This window comes from Rhinatrema bivittatum, chromosome 8 (assembly GCF_901001135.1).
Source record: "Rhinatrema bivittatum chromosome 8, aRhiBiv1.1, whole genome shotgun sequence".
In the NCBI taxonomy this organism is placed as follows: Eukaryota; Metazoa; Chordata; class Amphibia; order Gymnophiona; family Rhinatrematidae; genus Rhinatrema; species Rhinatrema bivittatum.
This window is the reverse complement of record NC_042622.1, coordinates 140,878,000-140,894,498: the sequence shown is the minus strand read 5'-3', so window position 1 is coordinate 140,894,498 and position 16,499 is coordinate 140,878,000. Positions and strand designations below refer to the sequence as shown.

The 16,499-nt window shown below is 43.9% G+C and overlaps 1 protein-coding gene across 2 annotated transcripts in view; it reads right to left on the bottom strand.

The window, feature by feature from the left end:
• The window catches only part of STPG3 (sperm-tail PG-rich repeat containing 3), a 74,415-nt gene that overhangs the window by 35,172 nt on the left and 22,744 nt on the right, over positions 1 to 16,499 (bottom strand). The gene's annotated exons all lie outside the window — the stretch shown is intronic.

Here is a 16,499-nt window from a genome sequence, read left to right as displayed (position 1 = left end):
TAATTCTGAAGAGATCAAAGTCCAAAATTAATCATGTAACAATTATATCTGGGAGTGGAGAAAGTAAGCAATAAAAGTAAAGAGTCAATATGGCTGTAGAATTGATTGCAGTATTGAGTTTTGCATATCTGGAGGTAGATAGATATTCATAGCCTACACTGCTAAGTAACTTAACTGGAAAACACTTATCTGGCTAAGTTACAAGGATATCTGCGTAGAAGTTGCTACTTAGCCAGAAAAGTTATATCCATCTAAGTTTAGACCTGCAGGTCTAAATTAGACAGAGAAATTAACCGGATGTTTGGCAGTTCTACTTATCCGGCTATCCAGCATCTGAATATCGGGCCCCTGGAGTTTTGTTTTTTTTCTCTCTTTGAGTCCTACGAACCTTGTGGGGTGATCCAGTCCAAATCTCAGACTGCTTGTTTGACATTATCTTCTGGATGTGCCTACACCACCACCTTAAACTTAACATGGCCAAGACGGAATTTATTATCTTTTCCCCCCTAAACCAATATTCCTCCTCTTCACTTTCTCTTTTTCTATGGATTACACTGTCATCCTCCTGGTCCCTTCATCCTGTAAACTTAGAATCAATTTCAACTTCTCTATCTCTTCCTCTACACACATCCAAAACACTGCTAAAACGTGTAGAGGTCGATATTCAAAAGCCATTTAGATGGATAACTGAAAATGTATCTGTCTAAATGGCTATCCAGCTATATTCAGAGTCTTACATAGTTAAATTCAAGCCATATATTAGCTTATGTGGCTAGAATTTAACCGCATAAGTCGGGGGCATTCCAGTGTTGGCCGGGAGGCATTTCTGGTCAGAGCAGAATTAGCCGCATAAGTTATGTGGATAACTCCAATATTTGGACTTAGCTGCTTAACTTATGCGGCTAACTCTGGTCATGCTGCAGGGTTGTTCTAAAGTTAGCCGGATATACTTATCTGGCTAACTTTAAGATATCCCCGTTAAGATAGCTATATCCGGCTAACTTAACTAGCCACTCTGCTGCTGAATATCAACCTCATAGTTTCTTTCTCTATAACAGAGGTTCCCAAACCTCTCCTGGGTGACCCCCAGCCAGTCGGGTTTTCAGGATATCTGTAATGAATATGCATGAAACAGATTTGCATGTACTGCCTACATCGCATTCAAATTTATCTCATGCATATTCATTGTGGGTATCCTGAAAACTGACTGGCTGGGGATCCCCCAGGACAGGTTTGGGAACCACTGCTCTATAACATCACCAAAATCTGTCCTTGCTTACTGAACATACTGCCAGAACCCTCATCCACTCCCTCATGATCTCCGGCTTAGACTACTGCAACTTGATCCTCACAGGTCTCCCACAGAACCATCTTTCTCCACTACAAACTATACAAAATTCAGCTGTGCAACTTACTTCCACTTATGCTGCTACACTTATAATTTCTCTTCTCAAGGCCGGTGTAAGGGTATTAAGCACCCTAGGCAAACCTTTCAGTCTTGTGCCTGATCTCTCTTCCCCTCCCATACTATTCTCCAGTCCACACACAATTAAAAATTATAAATTTACATTAGATTTAGCATGAAAAAGGGCACTCGTTTAAAATATTCACAACATATATATTATATTTACACACAGTACTGTGGTGCCAACCAGAAAACCCTGGCAAAGAGAAGCTTGGAATTCATATGGAATTAGGCCTATTATAACATGCATTTTAGTTTAGAAACAAAGAAACATAATGGCAGAAAAAGACCATATGGCTCATCTAGTCTGCTTGTCAGTCTAATTTATGTAGCCCTTACAATTCCCATCACTCCCTCAGAGATCCCCTGTATTTATCCCATACTTTCTTGAATTCAGATACCGTTTTTGTCTCCACCATTTCCATGGGAGGCCATTCCATGGTCCACTATCCTTTCTGTAAAGAGAATTTCCTAAGATTACTCCTGAGCCTACCCCCTTTCACCTTCATCCCATGACCCCTTGTTCCAGCGCCTCCTTTCCATTGAAAGAGGCTAGCTTTCTCTGCATGGAAACCTTTGAGATATTTAAACATCATAACATAAGAAGATGCAATACTGGGTCTGAATGAGGGTCCATCAAGCCCAGCATCCTGGTTACAATGCAGTGGCCAATCCAGGTTACAAATACCTGGCAAGTACCCAAATATTAAATAGATCTCATGCTACTAATGCTGGTAATAAGCAGTGGCTATTCTCTAAGTCAACATGCTTAACAGCAGTTTATGGACTTCTCCTCCAAGAACTTATCCAAACCAGCAACACTAACTACCTTAATCACATATTCTGGCAATGAATTCCAGAACTTAACTGTGCACTGAATGAAAAAGACTTTTCTCTGATTTTTTTTTTAATGTGCTACTTGCTAATTTCATGGAGTACCCCCTAGTCCTTCTATTATCTCTGTCATATCTCCCCTATCTCACCTTTCCTCTAGGGTATATATGTTTAGATTTAAAACAAAAATCACATCATTATAGTAGCCACCCTCTGGACTAATTCCAACTGATTTATATCCTTTTGAAGATGCGGACTCTAGAATTGTACATATATTCCAAATGAGGTCTCACCAGGGGTCTAATGGGGCAATATCACCTCCCTTTTTCTGCTTACCATTTCTCTTCCTATGCAGCCAAGCATTTTTCTGGCTTTTGCTGTTGCTTTATCCATCTGTTTGCCATCTTAAAATCATTGGATACAATCACCCCCAGATCCTGCTCTTCTTTTGTGCATAGAATAATTTCACCTTCAATACTGTATCTCTCCCTTGAGATTTTGCAGTCTAAATGCATTACTCTGCATTTTTTAGCATTAAATCTTAGCTACCAATCTCTAGACCATTCCTCAAGCTTCATTAGATTCCTCCTCATGTTTTCCACACCTGTCTGTCCTATTGCAGATTTTGGTATCATGGGAAAAAAGACAAATCTTTCCCAACATCCTTCTGCTATGTCACTCATGAAAATGGTGAAAAAAAAGAGTCCCAAGACCTATTCCTGAGGCACACCACTAGTAACACCCCCCTACCCTCAGAGCAGTGGTTCTCAATCTTTTTCCATCATGACATACCTGACAGGCCACACTCACATGTGTGACACACTGCTCATTACAATTCACGGCGGAAATAAAAAATAAAGGTCCAGTATTATTTTTATTGTTAAGAATTACTTAAAGGAAAGATAAGTACTCTATCTGAACAGAAATTGCATAAATGATAAACATCCCATACTAAAACAGCACCAATTTCCAGCACTTAAACAGTAACCACCTTACCTAAGAAAAGGCATCACTGAAAATATTACACTAGGCTTTAAGACACTGTTAGGATTCTGTCAGGATTAGTTAGTATGTGGGCCCTGGACCAAGGTGAGAGATGGTACCGCCCACAGGGAGGAGCCCCATGAGCCTCACCGTCGGGAAGCAAGGTCTCAGTGAAGTCAGACACAGTATCAGACTAGAGTCTTTATTAAAAGAGATAGAGGCACTACCCGTGGAGCGGAGGGTGCCAGAGAGGAGGTCACACAGACCCAGAGATACAGGGTCGGTGGAATGAGGAATGCCCAGAGGGAATACCTCCATAGAGTTGGTAATGGTCCTCAGAGCAGGGTACACTGATGAGGTCTTCAGTAGAGATGGTAGTGGCCTGCGGAGTGGGCTACACCGAGGAAGGTCCTCAGTAGACACGGTAGTGGTCCGCAGAGTGGGGTACACCGATGAGGTCCTTAGTAGCGATGGTAATGGTCCACGGAGTGGAGTACACCGGAGAGGGTCCTCAGTAGAGATGATAGTGTTCCGCAGAGTGGGGTACGCTGATGAGGTCCTTAGTAGAGATGGTAATGACCTGCAGAGTGGGGTACACCGGTGAGGGTCCTCTGTAGCAGTGATAGCAGTACGCAGAGCGGGAAACCCCAATGAGATTCATAGTAGAGTTGGTAAAGGCCTGCAGAGCAGGGTATGTCCAAGGGAGTCCTCCATAGAAATGGTAATGGTCCACAGAGCAGGGTACGCCAAAGAGGTCCTCGGTAGAACAGGAAGTGGTCCGCAGAGCGGGGTACTCACAAAGAGAGTAGCGATGGTTCCAGGGAAGCCCTGGGGAATGATGCAGGCAGAGTCCAGGTGTCAGGCCCTCCGAGGAGCGGATAGCTGAAGACGAGAGAGGGCCCCCGAGGAGCGGGTACCCGAGACGTCTTACGCCAGGAAGCAGGAACTGGAACGCAGGTCCTCTGAGAGCGAGGCGGATTTAGCAAGGATGGATCTCTTTGCCAAGTCTTCTTTAAGCAGGGCCAGCTGGGTTAAATATCCTGACTGGATGACGTCATACGGAGGGGACGCCCCCGAGATTCCCGCCATGATGTGCTTAAGACTGGCCCGTGCGTGCGCGCCTAATGGATCCTGTTGGCAAGAGGATGCCCCAGGCCTCCTGGGGCAGCTCCCAGGCCTCCTGGGGCGTCTGTGCCGCCCCAGGAGGCCTGGGAGCTGTAGGCAGGTCGTCGGCAGCTGGCGGAGACTGCCAGTCTTCCCCATGGAGTCAGGGAAGTGTAAAGAGAGGTGAGCAACAGCGGTCGCAGGCGTCTGCGACCGATGGGCGTAACAGACACAAGTATACCTCCTATTAGGAAAATGGACCAAGCCGGGCTGCTATAGAGCCCTACACAGAAACTACATACCAGCAGAAAATCTCACCTGAATCACATGTGCTGACCCTCACCTAAAAAAGAATAAAGAGACCATAAAGCATAACTAGAAAGATGCAGACAAAAACTGAACTGGAAACTGCAACAAACCAGAGAGACTGTATGCAGTGTAACAAAGGAAAAGGAGAAACTTCACCAATCCTTAAAACAAATCAAGAATTATAAAATCAATAGTAGCAAAACCATACTAACAAAAAGAACAGGTTTCAAAATAGCTGATGAATGGAATATCCAATAATTAAAAACTCATATAAAAAATATCTACAGACCAATAAAATATTTCAATGTACCTATCCTTTGGGATATCTTGCCTTGTTATATTAATTTGATATGACAGTTATCAGTTTGTTAAATGTAAATGTTTAATGTAACAGGTTGTTATAATTGTAAACTGGAGTGAAGGCTACTCTGCTCTACCTCGGTATATAAAAAAATGCTAAATAAAAATAAATAAATAAATTTCAAAATAGCAGACACAAACACCCATTAATGAAAAATAAGGATAAAAAAATGGTTTGCTCTGCATACCTAGGAACGTTTGATATCCAGGTGCCCTGAGATTGTTTTGAATTTGCAGGAGGAGGGATGGTTTGCTTGCAACTTTCTCCTCTCTCTGTCACACACAAGCTCGCTCTCTCACACTGGCTTTCAGTCATACACACATGCTCTCTCACTTACATAGGCTCTCAATCACACACATATACACATGCTTTCTCTCTCTCACTTATGTAGAGTGTTAATCACACATTTACACACATGTTGTCTGTCTTTTCACACTTACACACACAAAGGCTTTCAGTCACACACTTACATACATGCTTTCTCTTTCTCTCATACACATAGACTGCCATTCACACACTTGCACACATGCTTTCTGTTTCTCTCACTTACACACAGGCTCTCAATCACATATTCATATGCTCTCTCACCTACATCAGTTCTCAATCACACACAGACACACATGCTCTCTCTCTTATACACACTGACTCTTAATCATACATACACTTGATCTCTCTCACTTACACATCCAGGTTCTCAATCATACAATTACATTCATGCTATCTCTCTCACACACACAGGCTCTCAATCACACACATACTCTCTCATACAAACAGGTTTTCAGTCACTCACTTACTTACATGCTGTCACACACACATAGGATCTCAAACACATATGCTTGCTTACTCACTCTCTTTCTCTCTCCCCCCACCGAACTAGCGACAGGAGCAGCCTCCTCCATTTCTTGCCTTAGCGGCAGCAATAGCCTCCTCCATTTCCAGCCTTCATGGCTTCGAGAAAGGACTCCCATCTGCCATGGGGGGCCGACATTGCTCCTCTTTTGCTCTAAGCTGCACCTCTCTTCTTCGGGCCGATGCTGCCCGCACTAGCATGGTCTCCTCTTCCTGCACACGTGGCCGCTGCACACCACTTCCTCTTCTAGGCCACGAGGGGTGGGAAGAAGCGACCATGCAGGTGCCGCTGACTCCAGCCCTCCTGCCGCGTTCCACCCCAGCTATCAGCATTTTAAACCCGGGCGGAGGATGACTTCCTATTTCGCTGGGGCAGGGGGAGCAGCTGAGTCAGCAGGGGACCAAGAAGTGTGGCGATATACCTGCGTGTGGCGATATACCTGCGTGTGCTGACACACCGGTTGAGAACCGTTGTCTCAGAGTATACTTTATTTACCACTATCCTTTGTCACTTCTCACTCAGCCAATTTCTAACTCAGTCACTCACTCTAGTTTCCTTACTAAAGGAAAGGAACCGTGTTAAAGGACATACTGAAATCCAAGTACACTATGTATAGTGCTTTCCCTTGATCCAACTTTCTGGTCACCCAATCAAAGAAATTGATCAGATTCTCTAACAAGATTTAACTCTAGTGAAAACCATGCTGCCTCGGATCATGCAACCCATTGGATGCCAGAAACTGCACTATCCTCTCTTTTAGCAGCAATTTCATTAATTTGCTCACCCCAGAGGTCAGATTAATCAGCGTCCTCCTTGCTTGCTTTTATCAATAGAAACCATATCTGGCACTCAGAAAGCCATGAGTAAACTGAATTACAATTACAATATACCAAAAGAGCACTAACTTCCAGCACTCAAACAGTAATAAACCCTACTTATGAAAAGGCAACATTGCAAATATTACATCATGCCCTAAATCACCAATACACCTCCTATTAAGAAAACAGAAAAAGCCAGGCTCCTATAGATCCCTACACAGAAACTAAACATTAGCGGAATACCTCATCATGATCACACATGTAAAATACCATCCGACCCTCACCAAATACAAAATAAAGAAACCATAAAGTATAAACAGAACTGTGTCGACAAAAACTGAACTGGAAACAGCAACAAGCCAGACTCTGTATTCAATGCAACAATGGAAAAACAGAATCACCCCATGCCTCATAAAACATCAAACAAGATTAAAAAAAACATAAAACAATCATAACAGTAAAACCATATTAGTAAAATATATATCAAAACCGTTAATGAACAGAATAAAAGGAAAGGTGGAATAAATAAAATATTTCAAAACAGCAGATACAATAAATAACATCAATGCCCTAATAAGGATTTAAAAAATACATTGCTCTCCATATTTGGGTATATTTGATTTCCAGTCACTTTGAGATTGTCGTTCATTGGTGAAGGATGGGGGTTAGGCACAAACTTTCGCTTCTCACACACACACATGCTCTCTCTGTCTCACACATACACACACACACACACTCTCATGCTCTATTCTCTCTCTCTCCCCTTTCAGAATACATAAGCAGGAGAGCAGCAGCAGCCTCCTTGGGTAGGCCCCACTGCCCCAACATCTCCTCTGTTGTGTTTGCAGCCATGCAGGCCCAGCCAAACTACTCCTGCTCAGTGTTCCTCTCTTCCTTATGCCGTGCGAGCCTAGCCAATACTGCTCCTTTCCTGGACCTCCTGGCGGCCTGTGTTGCTCCTGCTCAGTGCTCCTTTTCCCTTGCTGCTCTCTTTGGCCATACATGTGGCTGATGCTACTCTCCCTCCAGTGTTCTTTCTTCCAGCCTGTGGGGCCAATGCCCTTCCTGCTCCTTAGTGCCTGTTGTGTTCCGCGGCCGTGGCAGGCCACGACCGCGGTCCCCTACCTTGCCCGGTGGTCTGCCGCCACGGGAGCCCCGGGGGAGGGCCCTGACTTCAGGCCCATCGCTCTGGCATGGGCCTCGGTGCTACTCGCTGCAGAGGGAGCCGTCCCTGCTTCCCCCTCGTGGCGTCCAGCAGCGTTTCTCCTCTGCAGGGGAAGTCAAAGATGGCCGCCGCCATCGTTAGGCGCGAGGCCGTGCCTCCTTCACAGATTTAAAGGGACCTGATTCCTTTAACCAGCTTCACCTGTTCCTGATCAGCCTGAGCAGGGGAAGTATAAAGGGAAGCTTCCTCTGCTTGTTCCCTGACTTGGCAACGTTCTCCAGCGCTGTCTAGTCTGCTTGCTTCGGTGAGGTCCTTGTGCTTTGGATCCTTGTTCCTGTTACGTCTTGGTGTTCCCGGTTCCTGACTTCGGATTGGCTTACGGTGATTCTCTGGTGTGTGACTTCGGATTGGCAAGCGGTGATTCTCTGGTGTGTGACTTCGGACTGGCAAGTGGTGATCCCTCGGTGCGTGACTTTGGACTGGTAAGCAACGACCCTCTGACACTTGACCTTGGACTTCTTCCGGGCTACCGTCTCCTAGGGCCCGCCAAAGTCCCAGCGGTCCGGGTCCCTACGGGCTCCTCCCGGGGGGACCGCGGGCTTCCAGGGCGAAGCTCCAGTCAGCCCTTGCACTGATACCTTGACCTCCCAAAGGTCCACCTAAGTCCCAGCGGTCTGGCTCCCTACGGGCTCCTCCTGGGGGAATTGCAGACTTCCAGTGGCGAAGACACAGGTCCTCTTCTCGTCTCTTCATCTGCCTCCGCAGTCACCTCAGTCTCCAGTGCCAAGGGTCAGCTGGTCTCGTCTTCTGCTCTGCCTCGCCACCCGACGAGAGAACCTACGGATCTTCCGCAAGGTATACCATCCTCCCATCGGCCCAAGGGTTCACAAGCCTGAGCTTAACAGTGCCACTTCGAGTGGACCTCCTTCCCACCCCTGCAGCCCAAGCAACATGACTTTCTCTTTCGGCATCAGGGTTGGGGGGAGATGGAAAAAAAGTTAAAAATATCAAAAGTCTTGAGGTTATTTTGCTGCTTATAAGATAATATCGGAGTAGGGCCAGTAGATATACTAGACGGCCATCCCCAAACCTGTGGTAGTCTAAGTGACCACCTAGTCTGCCTAGTACTTCCACCAGCTGTATCTCTTCTCATGTTGACTCCCTATGCATTCCTGCATTCAGTTGAAGCTTCTCTTAACTACAAGTGCATTAATTCTGTAGCTCCTAAGTAGGTCTTCTTTCTTATCCTTTCCTACGCTCCTTCTCCTGAATTCTTCTCAGAAAAGTCATTTGTATTCAGAGCTTTTTTTCTGAGGGTTCTTGACATTTGAAGGTACTTAGTAGTTCTTAGTACCAGCATCTTATTTCCCCCCTCTGCATCAGGCCCTGGGAAATTACAGGAGGGGAGAGGCTGGATTAGGGAGCAGAGTAGCTCTTCTCTGCTCTCTTTTATTCTATCTGTCTAATATCACCCTTCCCCTCCTAATCTTTGCAGGATGCTGCCTGGGAGGAGAGGAACTGGTCAGACCAGGAAACAGAGAGCTGTTCTCTGCAGAGTTCTGGCCAATAGAATTGGAGCACAGCTGTATACAGTGATCCTAGACAACAGAGACTAGTACCAGAACCTAGTAATTGTCCATACTCTGTCATTTTCTATATTACTATTAACCATCCTGTACCCTGTAATTTTAATTATTGTTAATAGCACTATTAGGTATTATTTTTATTTTTTCTCCTTTTAACCACTTTGGGCCTGATTTTCAAAATCATTTATATGCATAAAACTAGGTTTATGCACATACAGTAAATGGCTGTTATAAAATAGCCTGGGGCTCAGTGCATGTAAAGTATGTGCTAACTTGATTTGTGTGTACCTGTATGCATTCTGGGGATAAGCATTGAGGGTGGGAGGTGGGGAGTTGAGACAGAGCTGGGATTTAAATGCATGCTTTGTATTTTATAGAGTATGCACGTAATTTCATCCACCATTGAACAGGTGTAACTTTCAGTGATTGAGTTTGTGCGCATTCTACGCCAGTTATGCATGAATTTGGGATAAAGTCTGCATATAAAAATGCAGGCGGACTTTACTGCAACATGTGCAGTTAAAAAATTACCTTCTTAATGTATTACTTTGGCAACACATGTTAAAATGTTATCATGCCAATAAATCTGAGGAAAGCACCAGTGGGGGAGTGAGGAGAAAGCGAGAAAAAAAGCACCAGTGGTGCCTCTCTCTCTTTGAACCTCCTTTCCCCATGCCACGATGGTGGTAGAGGAGGCAGCAGAAGGCGGGAAAGAAAATGGGAAGGGGGAGTATCTAGCTGGGATTCAATCCTGAAAACAGTTGCAGGTAGTGGGGCTACTGGGGAAGGGAAGGGCACTGGATAGGTGTTCCAATTTCCCCTCTCGTCATATCCTCTCCCAAGCAAGGCCCTTCATCTGAATACCGGCACCATTCTTTCTAGAAAAAAGTACTGCTCTTAGCTGTTCCCTTCTCCTCCATCACCTGCTCCGGATTCTGTTTTTCATCTTGCTTCCCTATAAACCAGGAATAGATTCCTGAGTCAGTGAGTGATGCTTTCTGGCCTTATTCAAATCCAGTTAAAAAACCCACTTTTTTGTGGCTGATTTTAAGTGTTAACCCCTGATTCTTTTTATCATATCCTTGTTAGTTTTAACCATTTTCCATAATAGATGAAACTCCCTAAGTCTCTTACACATAGATAGTATACATCCCTATTGTACATCTAGTAGCGCTTTACAAATGACTAGTAGTAGTAGTAGTAGTAGTAGCAGCAGCAGTAGCTTTTTTTTTTTCTCCATTCGCTTTTGACAAGCATGACATGTAGGTGATATTATCCAACAGTGGTCAAATGGACCTTTCTCTCCAAGCTCATAGAGTTTTGCTCTACTGAGCATATGCAGGAATTCCCATGTGGGCATTGCCTCAGTCTGTCAACATTGATGTGTTTTTTCTTCATTAATATTCTTAACAATTTTGCTAAGTTGCCTTGCTATCTCAGCAGCCCCCCCAAACAGCACTTTTCAGTACTATTAAAAAATAAACCACCACCACCGTTTCTTCACAAGATGCTCAGCTCCAAGAAGCCCACTATGAGTGCCTTCAAAGATTATATATGTGGTAGAAAAATGTCCATTACAGTTGGACATGACATCTGTTACCGCTGTCTTGGACCAAACCATGACCAAGCAAATTATTACTACTGTTCTGCATGTCCCCGCACTCCCAAAAGTCTAGGGCCTGGAAAATGGAGGAACTGTGTAAGCTTCTCAAGAGCTGCAGTCTGGAGCAGAGCCTGGAGCAGAGCCTTGTCTGGTTCCCTGGGTGCTGAGCTGAGCAGGAGCTCCAAAAAACAGTCTTCCCCTTTGGTGGAATAAGTCGTGTCCTTGGAGTTGAGTAAATAGAAAAAGGCTCAGGGCACAATTAACAAAAAGAAATGCCACTCTTCAAAACTGGAGATGCAACTGGTGCTGAAAAAGCATCGAGTCTCAGTGCCATCAATACAACTGATTCTCTGCTGCACTGACCATCCAGCACCATTTATGCATACAACTTGGTGCTGTCAATACATGATGCATTGGCACTGGTGGCACATAAAGCACCAGGACCACTGACACATAAGACTTCACCATTGAAGCACAAGACCTTAACACATCGAGCTCTGGACGATGAAACAAGTAAATTCTTGATGCCATTGATGCCTTGAATGTTGGAACAGACTACTCCATCGTCACTGCATTTGGCTGCAGTGCTTCCAACACACGGGCCGATACAGAAAAACCCGCGGGAGAGCTGGCAAGCGCCCGCTCTCCCGGCGCACGCCCAGGCTACTCTCCTGGGTGCGGGATTCAGAAAGAAAAAATATGCAAATGAGGGCCCGAGGTAAAAGGAGCGGCAGCTGTCAGCGGGTTTGACAGCCGACGCTCGATTTTACCGGCGTCAGTTCTCAAACCCGCTGACAGTCACGGGTTCAGAAAACAGACGCCAGCAAAACTTTTATTTTTATTTTTGGGGTCTCCGACTTAATATCACTATGCTTTTCTGTACATTTTCCCGGTGCCGGCCGAAATTAAAATGTGCGGCTTGGCTGCACATTTTACTTTCTGTATCGCGCGGGAATAACTAATAGGGCCATCAAAATGCATTTGTATGTTGCGAGCGCTATTAGTTTCAGGGGGGTTGGCCACGCGTTTTCCACGCGCTATTACCCCTTACTGTATAAGGGGTAAAAATAGCGTGTGGAAAACGCACGTCCAACCGGGGGCTAACAGTGCGCTCAGCCTGACAGTTATTCATTAATGCACTGATTACTATTATGCATATGGGAACCTTCTCAGGGCAGAAGGGGATATGATTCATTTACCTTCTCTAATCTCAAGAACACTTTGACCATGAAAGTTACTGGAACAAGGCCTCCACCTGGATACGCCAGATCCTATCTTTTTTCTTGTGCTTGTCACATCTAATCAGCCCCCAGTATAAATTTTGCAGAGCCCAGAAGATAGACAAGGAGATTCCATACTGGTATCTGAATAAGATATTCCACCTGCCATGCCTGGCCAGAGGATATATCAACCCTTGAACCTAGGAATTAGAGACCTTCAAGAGCATCAACAGTTAGTTTAGTGGGAATTGTTTTAGTTGTAGTTTTTATATTTTCTTTTTATGTTTATGATCTGGTTTATGTTTTAATGTTAGGAATTACTAGGAAAGGAATGGAAAATAAAACAGAGATTATCATAATACATCTCTATATCGCTCCATTGTGAAACCACGCCTAGAGTACTGAGTGCAATTCTGGTCACTGCATCTCAAAAAAGATATAGCTGAACTGGTAAAGGGAAGGGTGATTAAAATGATAATGGGGATGAAACATTAATTTCTTCCTCTCTTGGTTCTGGGGAAGGTTCACCGGGAATACCCCCAATCCCCTATCTGAACCTCTGGAGCACTCATCTCCACCTGTGGGCCTCTCTTACTCCAGATTTCTGGAAAAGTTGGGCACATCTCTCAGAGTTAAGAACATAAGAACATAAGAAAATGCCATACTGGGTCAGACCAAGGGTCCATCAAGCCCAGCATCCTGTTTCCAACAGTGGCCAATCCAGGCCATAAGAACCTGGCAAGTACCCAAAAACTAAGTCTATTCCATGTAACCATTGCTAATGGCAGTGGCTATTCTCTAAGTGAACTTAATAGCAGGTAATGGACTTCTCCTCCAAGAACTTATCCAATCCTTTTTTAAACACAGCTATACTAACTGCACGAACCACATTCTCTGGCAACAAATTCCAGAGTTTAATTGTGCGTTGAGTAAAAAAGAACTTTCTCCGATTAGTTTTAAATGTGCCCCATGCTAACTTCATGGAGTGTCCCCTAGTCCTTCTACTATCCGAAAGAGTAAATAACCGATTCACATCTACCCGTTCTAGACCTCTCATGATTTTAAACACCTCTATCATATCCCCCCTCAGTCGTCTCTTCTCCAAGCTGAAAAGTCCTAACCTCTTTAGTCTTTCCTCATAGGGGAGTTGTTCCATTCCCCTTATCATTTTGGTAGCCCTTCTCTGTACCTTCTCCATCGCAATTATATCTTTTTTGAGATGCGGCGACCAGAATTGTACACAGTATTCAAGGTGCGGTCTCACCATGGAGCGATACAGAGGCATTATGACATTTTCCGTTTTATTCATCATTCCTTTTCTAATAATTCCCAACATTCTGTTTGCTTTTTTGACTGCCGCAGCACACTGAACCGACGATTTCAATGTGTTATCCACTATGACACCTAGATCTCTTTCTTGGGTTGTAGCACCTAATATGGAACCCAACATCGTGTAATTATAGCATGGGTTATTTTTCCCTATATGCATCACCTTGCACTTATCCACATTAAATTTCATCTGCCATTTGGATGCCCAATTTTCCAGTCTCACAAGGTCTTCCTGCAATTTATCACAATCTGCTTGTGATTTAACTACTCTGCACAATTTTGTGTCATCTGCAAATTTGATTATCTCACTCGTCGTATTTCTTTCCAGATCATTTATAAATATATTGAACAGTAAGGGTCCCAATACAGATCCCTGAGGCACTCCACTGTCCACTCCCTTCCACTGAGAAAATTGCCCATTTAATCCTACTCTCTGTTTCCTGTCTTTTAGCCAGTTTGCAATCCACGAAAGGACATCGCCACCTATCCCATGACTTTTTACTTTTCCTAGAAGCCTCTCATGAGGAACTTTGTCAAACGCCTTCTGAAAATCCAAGTATACTATATCTACCGGTTCACCTTTATCCACATGTTTATTAACTCCTTCAAAAAAGTGAAGCAGATTTGTGAGGCAAGACTTGCCCTGGGTAAAGCCATGCTGACTTTGTTCCATTAAACCATGTCTTTCTATATGTTCTGTGATTTTGATGTTTAGAACACTTTCCACTATTTTTCCTGGCACTGAAGTCAGGCTAACCGGTCTGTAGTTTCCCGGATCGCCCCTGGAGCCCTTTTTAAATATTGGGGTTACATTTGCTATCCTCCAGTCTTCAGGTACAATGGATGATTTTAATGATAAGTTACAAATTTTTACTAATAGGTCTGAAATTTCATTTTTTAGTTCCTTCAGAACTCTGGGGTGTATACCATCCGGTCCAGGTGATTTACTACTCTTCAGTTTGTCAATCAGGCCTACCACATCTTCTAGGTTCACCGTGATTTGATTCAGTCCATCTGAATCATTACCCATGAAAACCTTCTCCATTACGGGTACCCTCCCCAACATCCTCTTCAGTAAACACCGAAGCAAAGAAATCATTTAATCTTTCCGCGATGGCCTTATCTTCTCTAAGTGCCCCTTTAACCCCTCGATCATCTAACGGTCCAACTGACTCCCTCACAGGCTTTCTGCTTCGGATATATTTAAAAAAGTTTTTACTGTGAGTTTTTGCCTCTACAGCCAACTTCTTTTCAAATTCTTTCTTAGCCTGTCTTATCAATGTCTTACATTTAACTTGCCAATGTTTATGCTTTATCCTATTTTCTTCTGTTGGATCCTTCTTCCAATTTTTGAATGAAGATCTTTTAGCTAAAATAGCTTCTTTCACCTCCCCTTTTAACCATGCCGGTAATCGTTTTGCCTTCTTTCCACCTTTCTTAATGTGTGGAATACATCTGGACTGTGCTTCTAGAATGGTATTTTTTAACAATGACCACACCTCTTGGACATTTTTTACTTTTGTAGCTGCTCCTTTCAGTTTTTTTCTAACAATTTTTCTCATTTTATCAGTTTCCCTTTTGAAAGTTTAGCACGAGAGCCTTGGATTTGCACACTGTTCCTTTTCCAGTCATTAAATCAAATTTGATCATATTATGATCACTATTGTTCATAAGGACAAGGATCCTTGCGTAAAAGTCTTTGATCTTCTCCAGATTTTGGAGACCATGGTGGAGCTTGCAGCTATTCCAATCCATGATATATACCAAACTATCTCTCCTATTGGCATTATCTATGTTTTGTGGTGGATTCCTCTCACTATCAGTACCAAGAACTCCTTTTCGGTCTATCAGTGGCACCAAAGGACTTTATCAAGTACCTTGCTGTCATAGCAGCAAATCTTTGGTGGCAGGGAATCCGGGGTCTTTCCTTATCTTGGCGAATGGCTTATAACAGCAACTTCCTGGTAAGGTATACTAAGCTCCCTGCAGAAGTCAATAAAACTCCTACAGTCATTGGGATTCCTGGTGAATTTTGAGAAATAGACTCTGATTCTTGCCCAGAAAATCAAATTCATTAGAGCGTTGATAGACTTTCTACAAGAGAGCCTTCCTTCTGTTGGATCCAGTAAACATTCTCAGAACCCTGGCATACAGATTGCTCGATGTAGATCAATGGCCAGGAAAGTTTTGGTTGTTCTGGGCCACATGGTGGCGGCAAGTCACATAGTTTCACTAACCCGCCTTTACATGCGACTTCTACAATGGAGCCTCTGCTCCCAATGGGATCAGTCGACTCAGCCCTTGACCACCAAGTTGCAGGTTTCACAAGAAGTGAAGCAGGGCCTCCGATGACTAGACCCCGCCATCTTTCAAGAGGGAGTACCTCGCTGTCTGATTCTTCACCAAGTAAAATTGGGGACAGATGCCTCCACAAAGGCCCTTTTCAAATCCAAGGTACCGGTACTTGGTAATTAGTGAAAAGTCAATAAATAAATAATTTCAGTTCAACCTGTTGGAACTACAAGTGATCACACATTTCCTATAAGAGAAAAGCATTCTCATTCAAACCAACAATCAGGTAGCCATGTTCTACATGAATAAAAAGGGTGGCTCAGGGTCATGCATTCTGCCAGGAGTCCCACCAGAAATACCCCACCCCAAAACAATCTTGTAAAAGCACATCATTGGATATAGGGAGGGCAATTTTCACAAATCAATTGTATTTTATTGGCTTAAAGGGCTTTTTGAAAATTTCCCACTCTAAAAGCACCTAAAAGTACCATAGTTCAAAGGGAAAGTATGCTCATGCTGTTGGATTCGTGGACCCTTGAGCCGGCTGGGACAGATGATGACGCACCTTGGGAAGGCCCA